A 19,809-nucleotide genomic window follows, 5' to 3' on the forward strand; every position below is an offset into this window, starting at 1 on the left:
TAAGGGGATGTCTAAAGGAACAGCACCTCTGTTCCCTGTAGAGGAGGGGGGTGGGGGGGTCATTAGGAACAGCACCTCTGTTCCCTGTAGAGGAGGGGGTAGGGTGGGTAATTAGGAACAGCACCTCTGTTCCCTGTAGAGGAGGGGGGTAGGGGGGTGGGTCATTAGGAACAGCACCTCTGTTCCCTGTAGAGGAGGGGGTAGGGGGGATATATAGGAACAGCACATCTGTTCCCTGTAGGGGGAGGGTTTATTGTGGCATCTGGTTTACGCTCCCAAGCTTTATAGCTACTCTCCCTACGCTGGGATGTTCCAGAGGGACATCAGATCCTGCAACATACTCTGTTTTTCTGAGACTTGTCTTTCCAGCGGGTTTTACAGTTTTCTAGCAGATAGGAAGTAGGCTCTCTCTGCCAAGAACAAAGGTGGTGGGTTCTGCTTTATGACCAACAACACATGGTGCGACGAAGGAAACGTACAGGAACCTGAGAGGTTCTGCTCCCACGACTTTTTACCTTCCCAAAAGAGTTCTCAGGGATTATCGCCGTGGCGCCTCAGACCGACACCAAAAAGGCTCTCCAAGATCTTCATTGTTGTATTTCAATTGACCCCGAACAAACTGGAGACTGCATTCTCAGCGGCAGCGGTCATTGTTGCGGGGGCTTTAGCAAAAGTAATTTGAGAACCGAGCTCACTCCCAAATTGTTGCTCAAACCACTCGACTATCTGCCAATTTCTTGGAAATTCTACTCTTGACCACTGCTTAGCGTCTTTCGACACGGGTATAAGGCCCTCTCCCGTCCCTCTTCGGCAAATTGAACATGACTCCATCTTTCTTCATCTTCCCACCTACAAACAAAAACTCAAATGGGAAGTTCCGGTGGTCAGGTCTGTAGACGTAATTGACGCTCCAAGACTGTTTTGATCACGTGGACTGGAATATGTTGCAGTTGCTTCGGGAGATAACATCAATGAATACGCCGACTCAGTCACCGGATTCCTAAAAATAATATAATAGCATAGTGCCTGGGTCTGAACTCCTCCCTATGTAACTGAATATAGACTTCCTGATGGGCTGCCCTAAGGTAGGCACTGATTCTTAACATGGGGGCCCCACAAGGGTGGTTCTTCCTCCCAGTATTTCCTGTATTCTAGTTCTTATTAGGATCCCCATCACTGCTGTAAAAGCAGCAGCTACTCTTCCTGGGCTCCACACAGAACATGAAACATGACATAATACAGAACATTAATGACCAGAACAGCTCAAGGACAGAACTACATAAACATTTTTTAAAAGGCACAAGTAGCCTACGTATCAATACATACATACAAACTATCTAGGTCAAATAGAGGAGAGGCGTTGTGTCATGAGGTGTTGCTTTATCTGTTTTTTGAAACCAGGTTTGCTGTTCATTTTAGCAATATGAGATGGAATGGAGTGCCTTTGCTATAATGTCTATGTATACCCACGACTGGTCTCACACAGCTCCAGCTGCATCAAGTTCACTGATGACACGACATTGGTCAGGCCTGATACCAACAATGACCAGACAGCCTAGGGAGGAGGGAGGCACTCTAACGGCGTGGTGCCAGGTAAACAACTTCTCCCTCAACGTTACCAAAACAAAGGAGCTCGTTGTGGACTTCAGGAGGAACCAGGCTGGACACGCCCCCATCCTCATCAACGGGGCCGCCGTGGAGACGGTCAATAACTTCAAATTCCTCGGCGTACACGTCTCCGAAAGCTGAAATGGTCTAACCACACAGTGGACACCGCGGTGAAGAAGGCACCACAGCGACTCTTCAACGTCAGGATGCTGAAGAAGATCAGCTGTCCCAAGGACCCCCTCACAGTGTGTTAGACACATCGAGAGCATACTGTCGGGCTGCATCACAGCCTGGTACGTAAACTCCACCTCCTGTGGACCGCAAGGCTCTTCATAGGCTGATACGTGCAGCCGAAACGCACCATTAGGTGCACACTGCCTGCCCTACAGGACACCTACAACACCAGGTGTCAGGAAGGCCAAGAAGATCATCAGGGACCCCGTTAACCACTCCCTGTTCTTCCTGCTTCCATCACTCAGACACAGGCAGTACTGTGTATAATTTATTATTATTAATAATAATTTGTATTATTTTTATTTCACTTGGTCCCCCCCCACCCCTTCAAATGTCATGCTGCCCCCACTCAATTGTCATGCTGTTTCCCCCACCCCCTAAATTGTCATGCTGCCCCCTCAATTGTCATGCTGCCCCCCACTCAATTGTCATGCTGCCCCCCCACTCAATTGTCATGCTGCCCCCTCAATTGTCATGCTGCCCCCCCCTCAATTGTCATGCTGCCCCCCCCACTCAATTGTCATGCTGCCCCCCACTCAATTGTCATGCTGCCCCCCTCAATTGTCATGCTGCCCCCCACTCAATTGTCATGCTGCCCCCCCCCCCCCTCAATTGTCATGCTGCCCCCCTCAAATTGTCATGCTGCCCCCCCCCTCAATTGTCATGCTGCCCCCCTCAATTTTCATGCTACCCCCCCTCAATTGTCATGCTGCCCCCTCAATTGTCATGCTCCCCCTCAAATGTCATGCTTCCCCCTCAATTGTCATGCTCCCCCCTCAATTGTCATGCTGCTTCCCCCCTCAATTGTCATGCTGCCCCCTCAATTGTCATGCTGCCCCCTCAATTGTCATGCTGCCCCCCCTCAATTGTCATGCTGCCCCCCTCAATTGTCATGCTGCCCCCCCTCAATTGTCATGCTGCCCCCCTCAATTGTCATGCTGCCCCCCCTCAATTGTAGTGCTCCCCCCCCTCAATTGTCATGCTCCCCTCAATTGTAGTGCTGCCCCCTCAATTGTCATGCTGCCCCCCCCTCAATTGTCATGCTGCCCCACCCCACAACAATCTGTCATGGTACCCGCCCCACCGCCTCAACAATCTTGTTCTGCCACAGCCACCCAATAAACATATAATTACACTGCAAAATGGCCTATACTTCTCAGTTTCAGGATGTTTATAGTGCTATTTATTTTCATATTGTATATTTATATTTATATTTATATTGTATATTTATATTTTTATTGTTTATTTATATTCATATTGTATGTTTAGGTGGGTTAGGGTACAGGGTTTAATGGCACATGTACAGGGTTTAATAGTCACATGTACAGGGTTTAATAGTCACATGTACAGGGTTTAATAGTCACATGTTACAGGGTTTAATAGTCACATGTACAGGGTTTAATAGTCACATGTACAGGGTTTAATAGTCACATGTACAGGGTTTAATAGTCACATGTACAGGGTTTAATAGTCACATGTACAGGGTTTAATAGTCACATGTACAGGGTTTAATAGTCACATGTACAGGGTTGGGGGTGTGACTGCAGGGTACAGTGGAATCTGTAGCTACAGACATGCAGCTATGTGAAATAAATAATTAAAATGGTCTTATAAAACAACAACAATATAATAAAAATATACAATATAGATATTAAAATATGATATCTGGATGTATCTCCTCCACCCCTGAACATGTGACTATTAAACACAGTACCCTGCAGTACATGTGACTGTTAAACACTGAACCCTGCAGTCACACCTCCACCCCTGTACATGTGACTGTTAAACACTGAACCCTGCAGTCACACCCCCAACCCCTGTACATGTGACTGTTAAACACTGAACCCTGCAGTCACACCCCCAACCCCTGTACATGTGACTGTTAAACACTGAACCCTAGTCACACCCCCAACCCCTGTACATTAAACACTTTGAATCTCTGAATCTCACTCTTTGTATCACCAACCAACAAGTTTGCACAGCGTTTGCCTAGCTAGGTGGATTGCTCCTTTTGGAAAAAATAAGTAAATGCAATCTGTTATAAGGCATTACAAATGGAAACTATTTCAGAGTGAGATTGGAGCAATAAGATGTAACTTCTAATGATAGGTTTTGACCTCAACTCTAATGCCTTCACAACAGTCAACAAACAAGAACATTGGGGGGGGGGGGGGGGGGGGGGGGGGGGTCATACCATGAATCATTTACCTATTTGATTTAGAATTTTGGGATCCCTGTAGGTATATAAAAAAAAAAGATATATACAATAATTATTTGATAAAATTTAGAATTTAGCCTTTCTACTATGGCTCATAGAAATGCATTGAACATCACATATCATAAAAGGCAAAAAAGACAGTCAAAAAAATAAATCATAAGGAATCACGTTTAAAAGTGGTTTTCCTATATCTAGGAGATACAACACAGCTTCATTAAGAAGTGTTTGTGTTTTTGCACAAACATGTAACATCTCTTTTTGGTTTGAACTAAACTACCTTTACATTGTACTTTCATATCTATTTTTTTAGACCGGTACCGATTACCTTCAGACAAGAACAATGACACCTGTGAGGGTTGCTGAGCTGAACGGAGAACACCGTCGTGTTTGTGATAGTCCACCCTTTCCGTGGAGTGGTCATAATAGTTCGTAGGTCAAACCGTTTGGACGTTACAGACGTTTTCGTGAGAAGACCAATATTTCGGCAAGTCTCCTGGTCTGACAAACACCACTAGAGCTCTGTCACCTTTCACCTCAGATGGGATGTCTCCTGGTCTAACAAACACCACTAGAACTCTGTCACCTTTCACCTCAGATGGGATGTCTCCTGGTCTAACAAACACCACTAGAGCTCTGTCACCTTTCACCTCAGATTAATGTCTCCTGGTCTAACAAACACCACTAGAGCTCTGTCACCTTTCACCTCAGATGGTATGTCTCCTGGTCTAACCAACACCACTAGAGCTCTGTCACCTTTCACCTCAGATGGTATGTCTCCTGGTCTAACAAACACCACTAGAACTCTGTCACCTTTCACCTCAGATGGGATGTCTCCTGGTCTGAAAAACACCACTAGTGCTCTGTCACCTTTCACCTCAGATGTGGATTGAGACACATCCAATGCATCTCTAGGATTTTGATGGGAATTATTTTATTATGTTACTTAGATTGACACACCAGTGTGTTAATCGATTTTAGGCGGCTAATTCACCATGGCCGTCGTTCTCTTGAAAGGATATTTCGCGATTTTGGCAACGAGGCAATTTTTCTACTTCCCCAGAGTCAGACGAACTCGTGAATACCATTTTTATGTCTCTGTGTCCAATATATACAGTGGGGAGAACTGAAGTATTTGATGCACTGCAATGAAATGCAATAAAATGCACATTAATTACTTAAAAATCATACAATGTTATTTTCTGGATTCTTGTTTTAGATTCCGTCTCTCACAGTTGAAGTGTACCTATGATTAAAAAAATTACAGCCCTCTACAGGCTTTGTAAGTAGGAAAACCTGCAAAATCGGCAGTGTATCAAATACTTGTTCTCCCCACTGTAGGTAGTTTCGCTAGCCAATCCCAACTAGCGACAGAGGATTGACTGGAGGTCTATGGTATCTACTAGCATGCTTAATAGGCATTCATAGAGGACCTCACTGGTTGGTGCTGAAGTGAGGAGGGTCAAAAAAACATGGCATCTATAGAGTATTTTCCATAGACAGTCTGGAGCAGTGAGATACGTCAGTAACTGGGATGGGGCAATAGGGAATTCTCCTCTATAACGGTTGGAATGTGAGCCGCTGCTCTGTGCTCAGGAGAAACTTCCTGTATGTGTGTACTAGAAGACAATCACACAGAGTTAACGGGTTAATATGGCATCTGCAACTAAATATCCATGTCTTATGTGGTAGGTACCACGTTGTTGAAGCCCATTCATCATTCATTCAATCAAATGCCCACATACTAACCTTGCATGGTTTGGTTTGGTGGCTTGGTGTGAGCCAGAACAGCTCATAGGAGCAGAGGTCCATCTCCTGTTTCTGTAGCGTGAGGCAGCTTGATGTACAACTACACCCCCTGGACAGGACACTAGTCTATTGCAGGGCCTTACCCCCTGGAAGGGACACTAGTCTATCACAGGGCCTTACCCCCTGGACAGGACCCTAGTCTATTGCAGGGCCTTACCCCCTGGACAGGACCCTAGTCTATTGCAGGGCCTTCCCCCTGGGACAGGACCCTAGTCTATTGCAGGGCCTTCCCCTGGGACAGGACCCTAGTCTATTGCAGGGCCTTACCCCCTGGACAGGACACTAGTCTATTGCAGGGCCTCACCCCCTGGAAGGGACACTAGTCTATCGCAGGGCCTCACCCCCTGGACAGGACACTAGTCTATTGCAGGGCCTTACCCCCTGGACAGGACCCTAGTCTATTGCAGGGCCTTCCCCCTTGGACAGGACCCTAGTCTATTGCAGGGCCTTCCCCTGGGACAGGACCCTAGTCTATTGCAGGGCCTTACCTCCTGGACAGGACACTAGTCTATTGCAGGGCCTTACCTCCTGGACAGGACACTAGTCTATTGCAGGGCCTTCCCCCTGGGACAGGACCCTAGTCTATTGCAGGGCCTTACCTCCTGGACAGGACACTAGTCTATTGCAGGGCCTCACCCCCTGGAAGGGACACTAGTCTATTGCAGGGCCTTACCCCCTGGACAGGACACTAGTCTATTGCAGGGCCTCACCCCCCAATGTAATCTCCTTAATGCTGAGCGCCAAGCAGAAACGCATCAGGTCCCATTTTTATAGTCTTTGGTGTGACTCAATCAGGGATTGAACTCAAAACCTTCCAGTGTGGACACTCTAACCACAAGGTACTAACTTGGAGTGTTTGTGTATTTTTTTTCAATTCTTTGTTTGCAGAGTTTATCTTCCATCGTGGATAATTAAGAGGGAACCTAAACATGTGATTTTCCCATTCGTTCCTGTTCTCCCAAGTACAATTGAGAGAAGGGCAGATGTCAAATAACTGCAGTTTTTTTTAAGGATTTTACAACAAGCTTCTGAAAAGTGAACTCTATTGTTTCAGAGGGTGTGTGGGAGGACGGTGGCTCTTCGTGACAAAAGTAGACTAGTCAAACTGACTCCTTTAAAAAAAACACTAATGACTTTGTTTATCCATCTTTGTCATTTAAGGTGAACTTATACCACCTATTGAGCTTCTATTCTAGGTACAGCCATGTCCCCATCTCCCCTGTCCCCAATCCAGCTTTCCATCTAAGATGTCTATCTCCAGCGCAGGGAACAGCAGGGGTCCTGGTCTCAGGGATTGCACATCACAGGCAGGGGAAGACGGAACCTGTTTGGCCTCTCTGTAGCAGAGACCAGCACTATTGATGTTCTATCATGCTCTCTGACTGAAGGCCCAAGTCCCTCTGATGACTAAAGACCTGCCCACCAAACAACCCCTCACCCACTATACCTTAACTCAACCCCTGTAACATATACGCTGGGAGTCAGGAAGCAGGTGAAGAAAGTGAGTTTAATAATGAGAATAAGGCAGATGAACAAAACAGGAGAAGTGTACAGAACGTGAACATAACCAATACTGCCTGAAGACTGAGGCTACTGAGGGCTAAATAAAGGGGAAGTAATCAAGATACTGATTAAGTCCAGGTGGGTGTAATGATGGGGAGCAGGTGTGCGTAATGATGGGGAGCAGGTGTGCGTAATGATGGTTGCCAGAACCGGCAGTGGTTAGGAGACCGGCGACGTCAAGCACCAGAGAGAGGGAACGGGAGTAGGCGTGACAGTACCCCCACCCCCCTCCCAAATCCAGCATCAGTAATCCAGTAGAGACCTGACGGCATGGGCAGGGGACCCATCGATCTCCAGGGGAGGTGGAGGGGTGTCGCGGGGTACAGCATCAGCATGAGGACCAGGAACCACCGGCCTAAGGGGGGGAAACATGAAAAGAGTCTGAGATCCGGTAGTTGGTGGAGTGTTGTAAATGGTAAGTTCATTTATTAACCCTCTGGAGGAGGATTGGGCCCCACAACATGGGGGCTCAGATTCCGGCAGGGCCGGCTGAGAAGGGACGTTTCTGGTGGAGAGCTCTCCACCAGGATGAAACACGGGAGCGGTGACAATCCTCCAGATGTTGTCTGGTTTGGAGTAAGATTAGGAAAATGGTTAAGGAATGTGTAGAGAGTTCAAATCATTATTGCTATTTTTTTTCTTCATGGCTAGATGGTAATATAAACTCTCAGATAATATACAGCCTTGTCATCTCTCCACTGTGAGTATAGAGCCCCATTCAAGACCTCCTCTCATCTCTAACTCATTGTCACTTAACTCTAATCAGCTTGACTTCTTTGAAGTTCAGTCAGTTTTCCACGAAGCAGAATGTTTGATGTTTGTCCTGCGCTTGGTCCACATCACAGGAGCCAAGGGGGTGTTTGTTATTGCAGCCAGTCGGTCAGGCCATGCTATACACAGCTCCCCATCTAACCTCAACACATACGGTGCATTCCGCTGTCCCAAGTGTTGTTGACACATGCCTGAACTTACTACGCCTGGATAGGTATTTTACATATCAGCTAACCACATCATATGCTATAGCAATGTGTCAGGTCTATTACACCGTCTGAGCAGGTGAATTAGAACTCAATCTTTAAACACATCTAGAGTTGTGTAAGTCTGTCTGACGAAACAGATCTATGTGATGCCAGGGACTGGGTTAGGGTTATGGGGATGCCATGGACAGGATTGGGGTTATGGGGATGCCATGGATAGGGTTAGAGTTATGGGGATGCCATGGATAGGGTTGGGGTTATGGGGATGCCATGGATAGGGTTAGGGTTATGGGGATGCCAGGGTCAGGGTTATGGTTATGGGGATGCCAGGGTCAGGGTCTGGGTTATGGGGATGCCAGGGTCTGGGTTAGGGTTATGGGGATGCTAGGGTCTGGGTTATGGGGATGCCAGGGTCAGGGTTATGGGGATGCCAGGGATAGGGTCTGGGTTATGGGGTTGCCAGGGTCAGGTTTATGGGGATGTCAGGGATAGGGTTAGGGTTATGGGGATGCCATGGTCAGGGTTATGGGGATGCCAGGGTCAGGGTTATGGGGATGCCAGGGATAGGGTTAGGGTTATGTGGGTGCCATGGATAGGGTTAGGGTTATGGGGATGACTTGGATAGGGTTAGGGTTATGGGGATTCCATGTATAGGGTTAGGGTTAAGGGGATGCCCGGGTCTGGGTCAGGGTTATAGGGATACCAGGGTCAGGGTTATGGGGATGCCATGGTCAGGGTTATGGTGATTCCAGGGTCTGGGTTATGGTTATGGGGATACCATGGTCAGGGTTATGGGGATGCCAGGGTCAGGGTTATGGGGATGCCAGGGTCAGGGTTATGGGGATGCCAGGGTTAGGATTGTGGGGGTGCCAGGGTTAGGGTTATGGGGATGCCAGGGTCTGGGTTATAGGGATGCCAGGGTTAGGGTTAGGGTTATGGGGATGCCATGTATAGGGTTAGGGTTATGGGGATGCCCGGGTCTGGGTCAGGGTTATAGGGATACCAGGGTCAGGGTTATGGGGATGCCATGGTCAGGGTTATGGTGATTCCAGGGTCTTGGTTATGGTTATGGGGATACCATGGTCAGGGTTATGGGGATGCCAGGGTTAGGGTTATGGGGATGCCAGGGTTAGGATTGTGGGGGTGCCAGGGTTAGGGTTATGGGGATGCCAGGGTCTGGGTTATAGGGTTGCCAGGGTTAGGGTTAGGATTGTGGGGATGCCAGGGTTTAGTATTAGGGTTATGGGGATGCTAGGATCAGGGTTAGGGTTATGGGGATGTTAGGGTTAGGGTTGTGGGGATGCCAGGGTTAGTTTTGTGGGGATGCCAGGGATATAGTTAGGGTTGTGGGATGCAGGGTTAGGATTGTGGGGGTGCCACGGTTAGGGTTATGGGGATGCCAGGGTCTGGGTTATAGGGTTGCCAGGGTTAGGGTTACGATTGTGGGGATGCCAGGGTTTAGTATTAGGGTTATGGGGATGCTAGGATCAGGGTTAGGGTTATGGGGATGTTAGGGTTAGGGTTGTGGGGATGCCAGGGTTAGTTTTGTGGGGATGCCAGGGATATAGTTAGGGTTGTGGGATGCAGGGTTAGGGTCAGGGTTGTGGGGATGCCAGGGTTAGTTTTGTGGGGATGCCAGGGATATAGTTAGGGTTGTGGGATGCAGGGTTAGGGTCAGGGTTGTGGGGATACCAGGGTTAGTTTTGTGGGGATGCCAGGGATATAGTTAGGGTTGTGGGATGCAGGGTTAGGATTGTGGGGGTGCCACGGTTAGGGTTATGGGGATGCCAGGATCTGGGTTATAGGGTTGCCAGGGTTAGGGTTAGGATTGTGGGGATGCCAGGGTTTAGTATTAGGGTTATGGGGATGCTAGGATCAGGGTTAGGGTTATGGGGATGTTAGGGTTAGGGTTGTGGGGATGCCAGGGTTAGTTTTGTGGGGATGCCAGGGATATAGTTAGGGTTGTGGGATGCAGGGTTAGGGTCAGGGTTGTGGGGATGCCAGGGTTAGTTTTGTGGGGATGCCAGGGATATAGTTAGGGTTGTGGGATGCAGGGTTAGGGTCAGGGTTGTGGGGATTCCAGAGCAGTGCAGTGACAATTGGAAAAAGTATTATTTCTACTTGCACATCCTCATCTGCACATCTATCACTCTAGTGTAAATTGCTAAATTGTAATTACTTCGCCACTATTGGCCTATTTATTGCCTTACCTCCTTACTTCATTTGCACACACTGAATACACATTATTCTATTGTGTTATTGACTGTATGTTTGTTTATCCCATCTGTAACTATGTGTAGTTGTTTTTGTCGCACTGCTCTGCTTTATCTTGGCCAGGTCGCAGTTGTAAATGAGAACTTTTTCTCAACTGACCTACCTGGTTAAATAAAGGTGTTCTCAACTGACCTACCTGGTTAAATAAAGGTAAAAATACATTTTAAAAAAATAAAAAGGAGGGGGAAGTAACAGAGTGGGTAGCGGAGGAGAATTAACAGAGTGGGTAGCGGAGGAGAATTAACAGAGTGGGTAGAGGAGGAGAATTAACAGAGTGGGTAGAGGAGGAGAATTAACAGAGTGGGTAGAGGAGGAGAATTAACAGAGTGGGTAGAGGAGGAGAATTAACAGAGTGGGTAGCGGAGGAGAATTAACAGAGTGGGTAGAGGAGGAGAATTAACAGAGTGGGTAGCGGAGGAGAATTAACAGAGTGGGTAGAGGAGGAGAATTAACAGAGTGGGTAGAGGAGGAGAATTAACAGAGTGGGTAGCGGAGGAGAATTAACAGAGTGGGTAGAGGAGGAGAATTAACAGAGTGGGTAGCGGAGGAGAATTAACAGAGTGGGTAGAGGAGGAGAATTAACAGAGTGGGTAGAGGAGGAGAATTAACAGAGTGGGTAGAGGAGGAGAATTAACAGAGTGGGTAGAGGAGGAGAATTAACAGAGTGGGTAGAGGAGGAGAATGAACAGAGTGGGTAGAGGAGGAGAATTAACAGAATGGGTAGAGGAGGAGAATGAACAGAGTGGGTAGAGGAGGAGAATTAACAGAGTGGGTAGAGGAGGAGAATTAACAGAGTGGGTAGCGGAGGAGAATTAACAGAGTGGGTAGCGGAGGAGAATTAACAGAGTGAGTAGAGGAGGAGAATTAACAGAGTGAGTAGAGGAGGAGAATTAACAGAGTGGGTAGCGGAGGAGAATTAACAGAGTGGGTAGAGGAGGAGAATGAACAGAGTGGGTAGAGGAGGAGAATGAACAGAGTGGGTAGAGGAGGAGAATTAACAGAATGGGTAGAGGAGGAGAATTAACAGAGTGGGTAGCGGAGGAGAATTAACAGAGTGGGTAGAGGAGGAGAATGAACAGAGTGGGTAGAGGAGGAGAATTAACAGAATGGGTAGAGGAGGAGAATTAACAGAGTGGGTAGCGGAGGAGAATTAACAGAGTGGGTAGAGGAGGAGAATTAACAGAGTGGGTAGCGGAGGAGAATTAACAGAGTGGGTAGAGGAGGAGAATTAACAGAGTGGGTAGCGGAGGAGAATTAACAGAGTGGGTAGAGGAGGAGAATTAACAGAGTGAGTAGAGGAGGAGAATTAACAGAGTGAGTAGAGGAGGAGAATTAACAGAGTGAGTAGAGGAGGAGAATTAACAGAGTGGGTAGCGGAGGAGAATTAACAGAGTGGGTAGCGGAGGAGAATTAACAGAGTGAGTAGAGGAGGAGAATTAACAGAGTGGGTAGCGGAGGAGAATTAACAGAGTGGGTAGAGGAGGAGAATTAACAGAGTGGGTAGAGGAGGCGAATTAACAGAGTGGGTAGAGGAGGAGAATTAACAGAGTGGGTAGAGGAGAATTAACAGAGTGGGTAGAGGAGGAGAATTAACAGAGTGGGTAGCGGAGGAGAATTAACAGAGTGAGTAGAGGAGGAGAATTAACAGAGTGAGTAGAGGAGGAGAATTAACAGAGTGAGTAGAGGAGGAGAATTAACAGAGTGGGTAGCGGAGGAGAATTAACAGAGTGGGTAGCGGAGGAGAATTAACAGAGTGAGTAGAGGAGGAGAATTAACAGAGTGAGTAGAGGAGGAGAATTAACAGAGTGGGTAGCGGAGGAGAATTATCAGAGTGGGTAGCGGAGGAGAATTATCAGAGTGGGTAGAGGAGGAGAATTAACAGAGTGAGTAGAGGAGGAGAATTAACAGAGTGGGTAGCGGAGGAGAATTAACAGAGTGGGTAGCGGAGGAGAATTAACAGAGTGAGTAGAGGAGGAGAATTAACAGAGTGGGTAGCGGAGGAGAATTAACAGAGTGAGTAGAGGAGGAGAATTAACAGAGTGGGTAGCGGAGGAGAATTAACAGAGTGGGTAGAGGAGGAGAATTAACAGAGTGGGTAGCGGAGGAGAATTAACAGAGTGGGTAGAGGAGAATTAACAGAGTGGGTAGCGGAGGAGAATTAACAGAGTGAGTAGAGGAGGAGAATTAACAGAGTGGGTAGCGGAGGAGAATTAACAGAGTGGGTAGCGGAGGAGAATTAACAGAGTGAGTAGAGGAGGAGAATTAACAGAGTGGGTAGAGGAGGCGAATTAACAGAGTGGGTAGAGGAGGAGAATTAACAGAGTGGGTAGAGGAGAATTAACAGAGTGGGTAGAGGAGGAGAATTAACAGAGTGGGTAGCGGAGGAGAATTATCAGAGTGGGTAGAGGAGGAGAATTAACAGAGTGGGTAGAGGAGGAGAATTAACAGAGTGGGTAGAGGAGGAGAATTAACAGAGTGGGTAGCGGAGGAGAATTAAAAGAGTGGGTAGAGGAGGGAAACTAGAGAAGGGTTAGACATATTTCTGGTCCGTGGCAGGAATTTCTGGCCACATGATATCCAAAACCTTGTTAGAAAACTTGAACGTTCAGAAAACTCAAGCTGAACATGGAAAATTGAAGTCCATTAGAGAGAAGATCAAGTGTGCTGCCTAAAGTCACTGTTGATTATAATGACGTTGCTGCTACCATGGATATGGGGGAAACTTGTTATTTCTCTTAAAGCTATAAAATTCTCAAATAACTCAATAAGGGAAAACTGTGGACCACACGCTTCATGTGGGCCAGAGTCCAGTAGGGGCCTTTAGGTGAGAACCCCCTCCCCCTCCCCCCACATACACACACACACCCTCTCGCATTCAAACGTGTATACACACACACACACACACACACGCCCTCTCGCATTCAAACGTGTGTACACACACACACACACTTGTTCATGGATCAGTGTCCCTCTCTGTATCTGCCGTGAGGTCGGAATTTCACGCCAGCGTTCCAGAATCCTCACCTCCATCTTCCAGAAACAAGGGAGGGATTAATCTTCCCGTTTCCCATCCAGGGCTGCTTCTCCCTGTGTTGGGGATCCCCTGCTCAGTACCATTCAATTCCAAGGTGGAGTCTGACCCCAAAAATCATTCATTCACTGGAGTAATGTGGTTGTGTCAAAATATGCCATGCTCTTACAATGAGTAGCATTGTTTCACCAGAGAAAAATATTTACAAGTGATTTAGTGCCCAGAGCCAAAGAGGTCCATTAAAGGTACAGTCAACCTCAAGGTTTCAAATGGTTCCATTTCTCAGAGGATCAAACACAGCAGTATATATAATTGGGTCATATCTCTGGGAAGCTGGCCCTGGGGGACAGGAAGTACTTTCATGGGGGTTCTTTGTCCTGATTGGGCCCATATGTGGGGTTGAGCGTCTGAGCATAACCAGGTAGGTTGATTTCTGCACCTTTACCACCCCAGTCAGTCCCCAGACACTACCCTTTACCACCCCAGTCAGTCCCCAGACACTACCCTTTACCACCCCAGTCAGTCCCCAGACACTACCCTTTAATACCCCAGTCAGTCCCCAGACACTACCCTTGATTATCAACAGTCAGTCCCCAGACACTAACCTTTACCACCCCAGTCAGTCCCCAGACACTACCCTTTACCACCCCAGTCAGTCCCCAGACACTACCCTTTACTACCCCAGTCAGTCCCCAGACACTACCCTTTACCACCCCAGTCAGTCCCCAGACACTACCCTTTACCACCCCAGTCAGTCCCCAAACACTACCCTTTACCACCCCAGTCAGTCCCCAGACACTACCCTTTACCACCCCAGTCAGTCCCCAGACACTACCCTTTACCACCCCAGTCAGTCCCCAGACACTACCCTTTAGCACCCCAGTCAGTCCCCAGACACTACCCTTTACCACCCCAGTCAGTCCCCAGACACTACCCTTTACCACCCCAGTCAGTCCCCAGACACTACCCTTTACCACCCCAGTCAGTCCCCAGACACTACCCTTTACCACCCCAGTCAGTCCCCAGACACTACCCTTTACCACCCCAGTCAGTCCCCAGACACTACCCTTTAGCACCCCAGTCAGTCCCCAGACACTACCCTTTACCACCCCAGTCAGTCCCCAGACACTACCCTTTACCACCCCAGTCAGTCCCCAGACACTACCCTTTACCGCCCCAGTCAGTCCCCAGACACTACCCTTGATTATCAACAGTCAGTCCCCAGACACTACCCTTGATTATCAACAGTCAGTCCCCAGACAGTACCCCAGTCAGTCCCCAGACACTACCCTTGATTATCACCAGTCAGTCCCCAAACACTACCCTTGATTATCACCAGTCAGTCCCCAGACACTACCCTTTACCGCCCCAGTCAGTCCCCAGACATTACCCTTGATTATCAACAGTCAGTCCCCAGACAGTACCCTTTACTACCCCAGTCAGTCCCCAGACACTACCCTTGATTATCACCAGTCAGTCCCCAGACACTACCCTTTACTACCCCAGTCAGTCCCCAGACACTACCCTTTACCGCCCCAGTCAGTCCCCAGACATTACCCTTGATTATCAACAGTCAGTCCCCAGACAGTACCCTTTACTACCCCAGTCAGTCCCCAGACACTACCCTTGATTATCACCAGTTGTTCCCCAGATACTACTCTTGATTATCACCAGTCAGTCCCCAGATACTACAATTGATTAGCCCCAGTTAGTCTCCATACATTTAGGAAGCACATCAAAGCTCTCCTGGTTGGTTGAGCTCCTAGGGGAACAAGCTGTCACACAACCCGACACCCCCAATTATGTACATCAAGAACCACGTTTTCAGACAGGAAAGGTTGATTATTTTATTCAGGCAGTTTTACCTTTCCCACTCTCAGCTGTACAGGCCAGAAGTGATTAGAGAAGTGGTTCAGGAGTCAGAAGCCACATGGACAACCAGACTGCAAGGTTGTGGGCAGGTAGGGAGCAGCTACGGGGGAGGTGGGGGGCTGGTAAGGGGGAAGAAAAGCGGTAGGTAGGGGGGATGGTAGGGGACATGTGTGGGGGAAGGTAGGGAGTCAGAAAGGGGACATGTAGGGGGGCAGGTAGGGGGGAAGTATGGGGGAAGGTAGGGGCAAGTAGGGGGGCTGGTAGGGGGGAAGGTAGGGGGCAGGTAGGGGGGAATGTAAGGGACAGGTAGGGGGGCAGGTAGTGTGGCAGGTAAGGGACAGGTAGGGGGGAAGGTAGGGGTTAGGTAGTGGGATTGGTACGGGGGCAGGTAGGGGACAGGTAGGGGAGCAGGTAGGGGGGAAGGTAGGGGGCAGGTAGGGGGGAATGTAAGGGACAGGTAGGGGGGCAGGTAGGGGACAGGTAGCGGGGAAGGTAGGGGGCAGGTAGGGGGGCAGGTAGGGGGGAATGTAAGGGACAGGTAGGGGGGAAGGTAGGGGTTAGGTAGTGGGACAGGTACGGGGGCAGGTAGGGGACAGGTAGGGGAGCAGTTAGGGGGGAAGGTAAGGGCATGTAGGGGGGAAGATAAGGTCATGTAGGGGGGAAGGTTGGGGGGCAGGTAGGGGGGCAGGTAGGGGGCAGGTATAGGGGAATGTAAGGTCATGTAGGGGGAAAGGTCATGTAGGGGGTTAGGTCATGTAGAGGGGAAGGTAGGGGAGGAAGGTTGGGGACAGGTAGGGGGGCAGGTAGGGGGCAGGTATAGGGGAAGGTAAGGGCATGTAGGGGGGAAGGTAGGTGGACAGAGTGAACAATGAACCTGTTTAGTATTGGTGGTAGTTATAATAGATGATAAACAAAGAAGATCACGATGAGGATAAAAATGAGGAGGAGGAAGATGAAGATGAGGAGGAGGAGGAGGAGGATGATGATGAGGAGGATGAAGATGAGGAGGAAGATGAAGACAATGAGGAGGATGAATATGAGGATGAAAATGAGGAGAAAGAAGGAGGAGGAGGATGAAGATGAGGAGAAGGTGGAATATGAAGAGGAGTCAGATGAAGATGAGATGAGGTGGATGATGAAGAGGTGTAGGATGACAATGAGGAGGAGGAGGAAGATGAGGATGAGGTGGATGATGATGAGGAGGTAGAGGATGAAGAGGAGGTGGATGATGAAGAGGTGTAGGATGAAGATGAGGTGGAGGAGGAGGAGGAAGATGAGGAGGTGGTGGATGATGAAGAGGAGTCTGATGAAGATGAGGAGGAGGAATATGAGGAGGGGGATGAAGAGGAGGTGGGGGATGAAGATGAGGAGGAGGTGGGTGATGAAGCTGAGGAGGAGGATGAAGAGGAAGTGGAGGACAAAGAGGAGGTGGAGGATGAAGATGAGAAGGAGGAGGGGGATAAGGAGGAGTGGAGGATGAAGATGGGAGAAGGATAATGAGGAGGAGGAGGAGTATGAAGATGAAGAGGAGGTGGAGGATGAAGATGAGGAGGAGGGGGATGATGAAGAGGAGGACGAGGTGGATGAAGATGATGAGGAGGTGGATGAGAATGAAGAAGATGTGGAGGACAAAGAGGAGAAGGATGAAGAGGAAGATGAAGATGAGGAAGAGGTGGATGAGGATGAAGATGAGTAGGTGGAGGATGAAGAGGAGATGGAGGATGAAGATGAGGAGGTGAAGGATGAAGATGTGGATGTGCAGGATGAAGATGAGGAGGAGGATGAAGATGAGGAGTGAGGATGAAGATGAGGTGGAGGATGAAAATGAGGTGGAGGATGAAAATGAGGTGGAGGATGAAGATGAAGATGAGGTGGAGGATGAAGATGAGGAGTGAGGATGAAGATGAGGTGGAGGATGAAGATGAAGATGAGGTGGAGGATGAAGATGAGGTGGAGGATGAAGATGAGTTGGAGGATGAAGATGAGGTGGAGGATGAAGATGAAGATGAGGTGGAGGATGAAGATGAGGAGGAGGATGAAGATGAGGTGGAGGATGAAGATGAGGTGGAGGATGAAGATGAGGTGGAGGATGAAGATGAAGATGAGGTGGAGGATGAAGATGAGGAGTGAGGATGAAGATGAGGTGGAGGATGAAGATGAAGATGAGGTGGAGGAGGAAGATGAGGAGTGAGGATGAAGATGAGGTGGAGGATGAAGATGAGGAGTGAGGATGAAGATGAGGAGTGAGGATGAAAATGAGGTGGAGGATGAAGATGGGGAGTGAGGATGAAGATGAGGTGGAGGATGAAGATGATGTGGAGGATGAAGATGAGGAGTGAGGATGAAGATGAGGAGTGAGGATGAAAATGAGGTGGAGGATGAAGATGAGGAGTGAGGATGAAGATGAGGTGGAGGATGAAGATGAGGAGTGAGGATGAAGATGAGGAGTGAGGATGAAAATGAGGTGGAGGATGAAGATGAGGTGGAGGATGAAGATGAAGATGAGGTGGATGATGAAGATGAGGAGTGAGGATGAAGATGAGGAGTGAGGATGAAGATGAGGTGGAGGATGAAGATGTTTGTTGCACTGATTTTGGATGGTGTAATTGGCAAGCACAAACAGTTGTGTTTTCTCTGACCAAATACCAGTGCAGATTAATAATCACTGCCTTTCTTGTCCTGACATGTCCATCAGATGGATCACTGCCTCTCTTGTTCTGACATGTCCATCAGATGGATCACTGCCTTTCTTCTCCTGATGTAACATAACTTTAGTCAACTTTTCTGTCCCATAGGGGTTCTCCAGAGAAACAGGAAGACCACTTTTCTGACCCATAGGCTCTCTGAAGGAGACACGGGAAGTAAACTCTTCTGTCCCATAGGGTCGCTCCAGAGACACAGGAAGTCAACTCTTCTGTCCCATAGGGTCCCTCCAGAGTCACAGGAAGACCACTTTTCTGTCCCATAGGGTCTCTGAAGGAGACACAGGAAGTCAACTCTTCTGTCCCATAGGGTCTCTGAAGGAGACACAGGAAGTCAACTCTTCTGTCCCATTGGGTCTCTGAAGGAGACACAGGAAGACAACCCATCTGTCCCATAGGGTCTATCCAGACACAGGAAATTGCTGTCACTTCCAATGCCATGGAAATAACTCAGAACCAGCCATGTGTTCAAACCACTCACCACACTTTCCACGGCAGTTCATTGACGCCATAGGCTTTGAGTTCAGCTGGAGAAACATTACACACTTGCATTCCTCCTATGTCCCTTGGGTTGAGGATCTGACCTACTCAGTCTCCTCTTTAGGAGCATGTTTCCATGTTCTGTAGAAATCTCATTGTTTCCAGTGGGTGGGAGGATGAAGCCCAGGTCTGAGGGCAGATGAAGGGGATAGCATATGTTGAAATGAAACATTCCACAACCCTGACACAGACCCCTTCCACAGAGACCATGTTCTGAGCTCTACTCCACCTTGCCAGAATCTCCTCAGAGTTCTACTGTGGCCTAAGATTCTATCAGTGGTGGAAAAAGTACCCAATTTGCATACTTGAGTATAAGTAAAGATACCTTTAAAAGAAAATGACTCAAGTAAAAGTGAAAGTCACCCAGTAAAATAGCAGAGTAAAGTATTTGGTTTGAAATGTACATAAGTATCAAAAGGAAAAGCATAAATCATATAACATTTCTAAAAATGAAGCAAACCAGACGACTTGATTTTCTTGTTTTTTTATTTATTTACGGATAGGCAGGTGGCACAGTTCAACACTCAGACATCATTTACAAACAAAGCATTTGTGTTTAGTGAGTCTGCCAGACCAGAGGCAGTAGGGATGGCCAGGGATGTTCTCTGCTTAGTGAGTCCTCCAGATCAGAGGCAGTAGGGATGACCAGGGATGTTCTCTGTTTAGTGAGTCTGCTGCCAGATCAGAGGCAGTAGGGTTGGCCAGGGATGTTCTCTGCTTAGTGAGTCCTCCAGATCAGAGGCAGTAGGGATGGCCAGGGATGTTCTCTGTTTAGTGAGTCCTCCAGATCAGAGGCAGTAGGGATGACCAGGGATGTTCTCTGTTTAGTGAGTCTGCTGCCAGATCAGAGGCAGTAGGGATGGCCAGGGATGTTCTCTGCTTAGTGAGTCCTCCAGATCAGAGGCAGTAGAGATGACCAGGGATGTTCTCTGTTTAGTGAGTCCTCCAGATCAGAGGCAGTAGGGATGACCAGAGATGTTCTCT

This window comes from Oncorhynchus mykiss, chromosome 24, assembly GCF_057628025.1.
Source record: "Oncorhynchus mykiss isolate SJ-2025 chromosome 24, ASM5762802v1, whole genome shotgun sequence".
Lineage (NCBI taxonomy): Eukaryota > Metazoa > Chordata > Actinopteri > Salmoniformes > Salmonidae > Oncorhynchus > Oncorhynchus mykiss.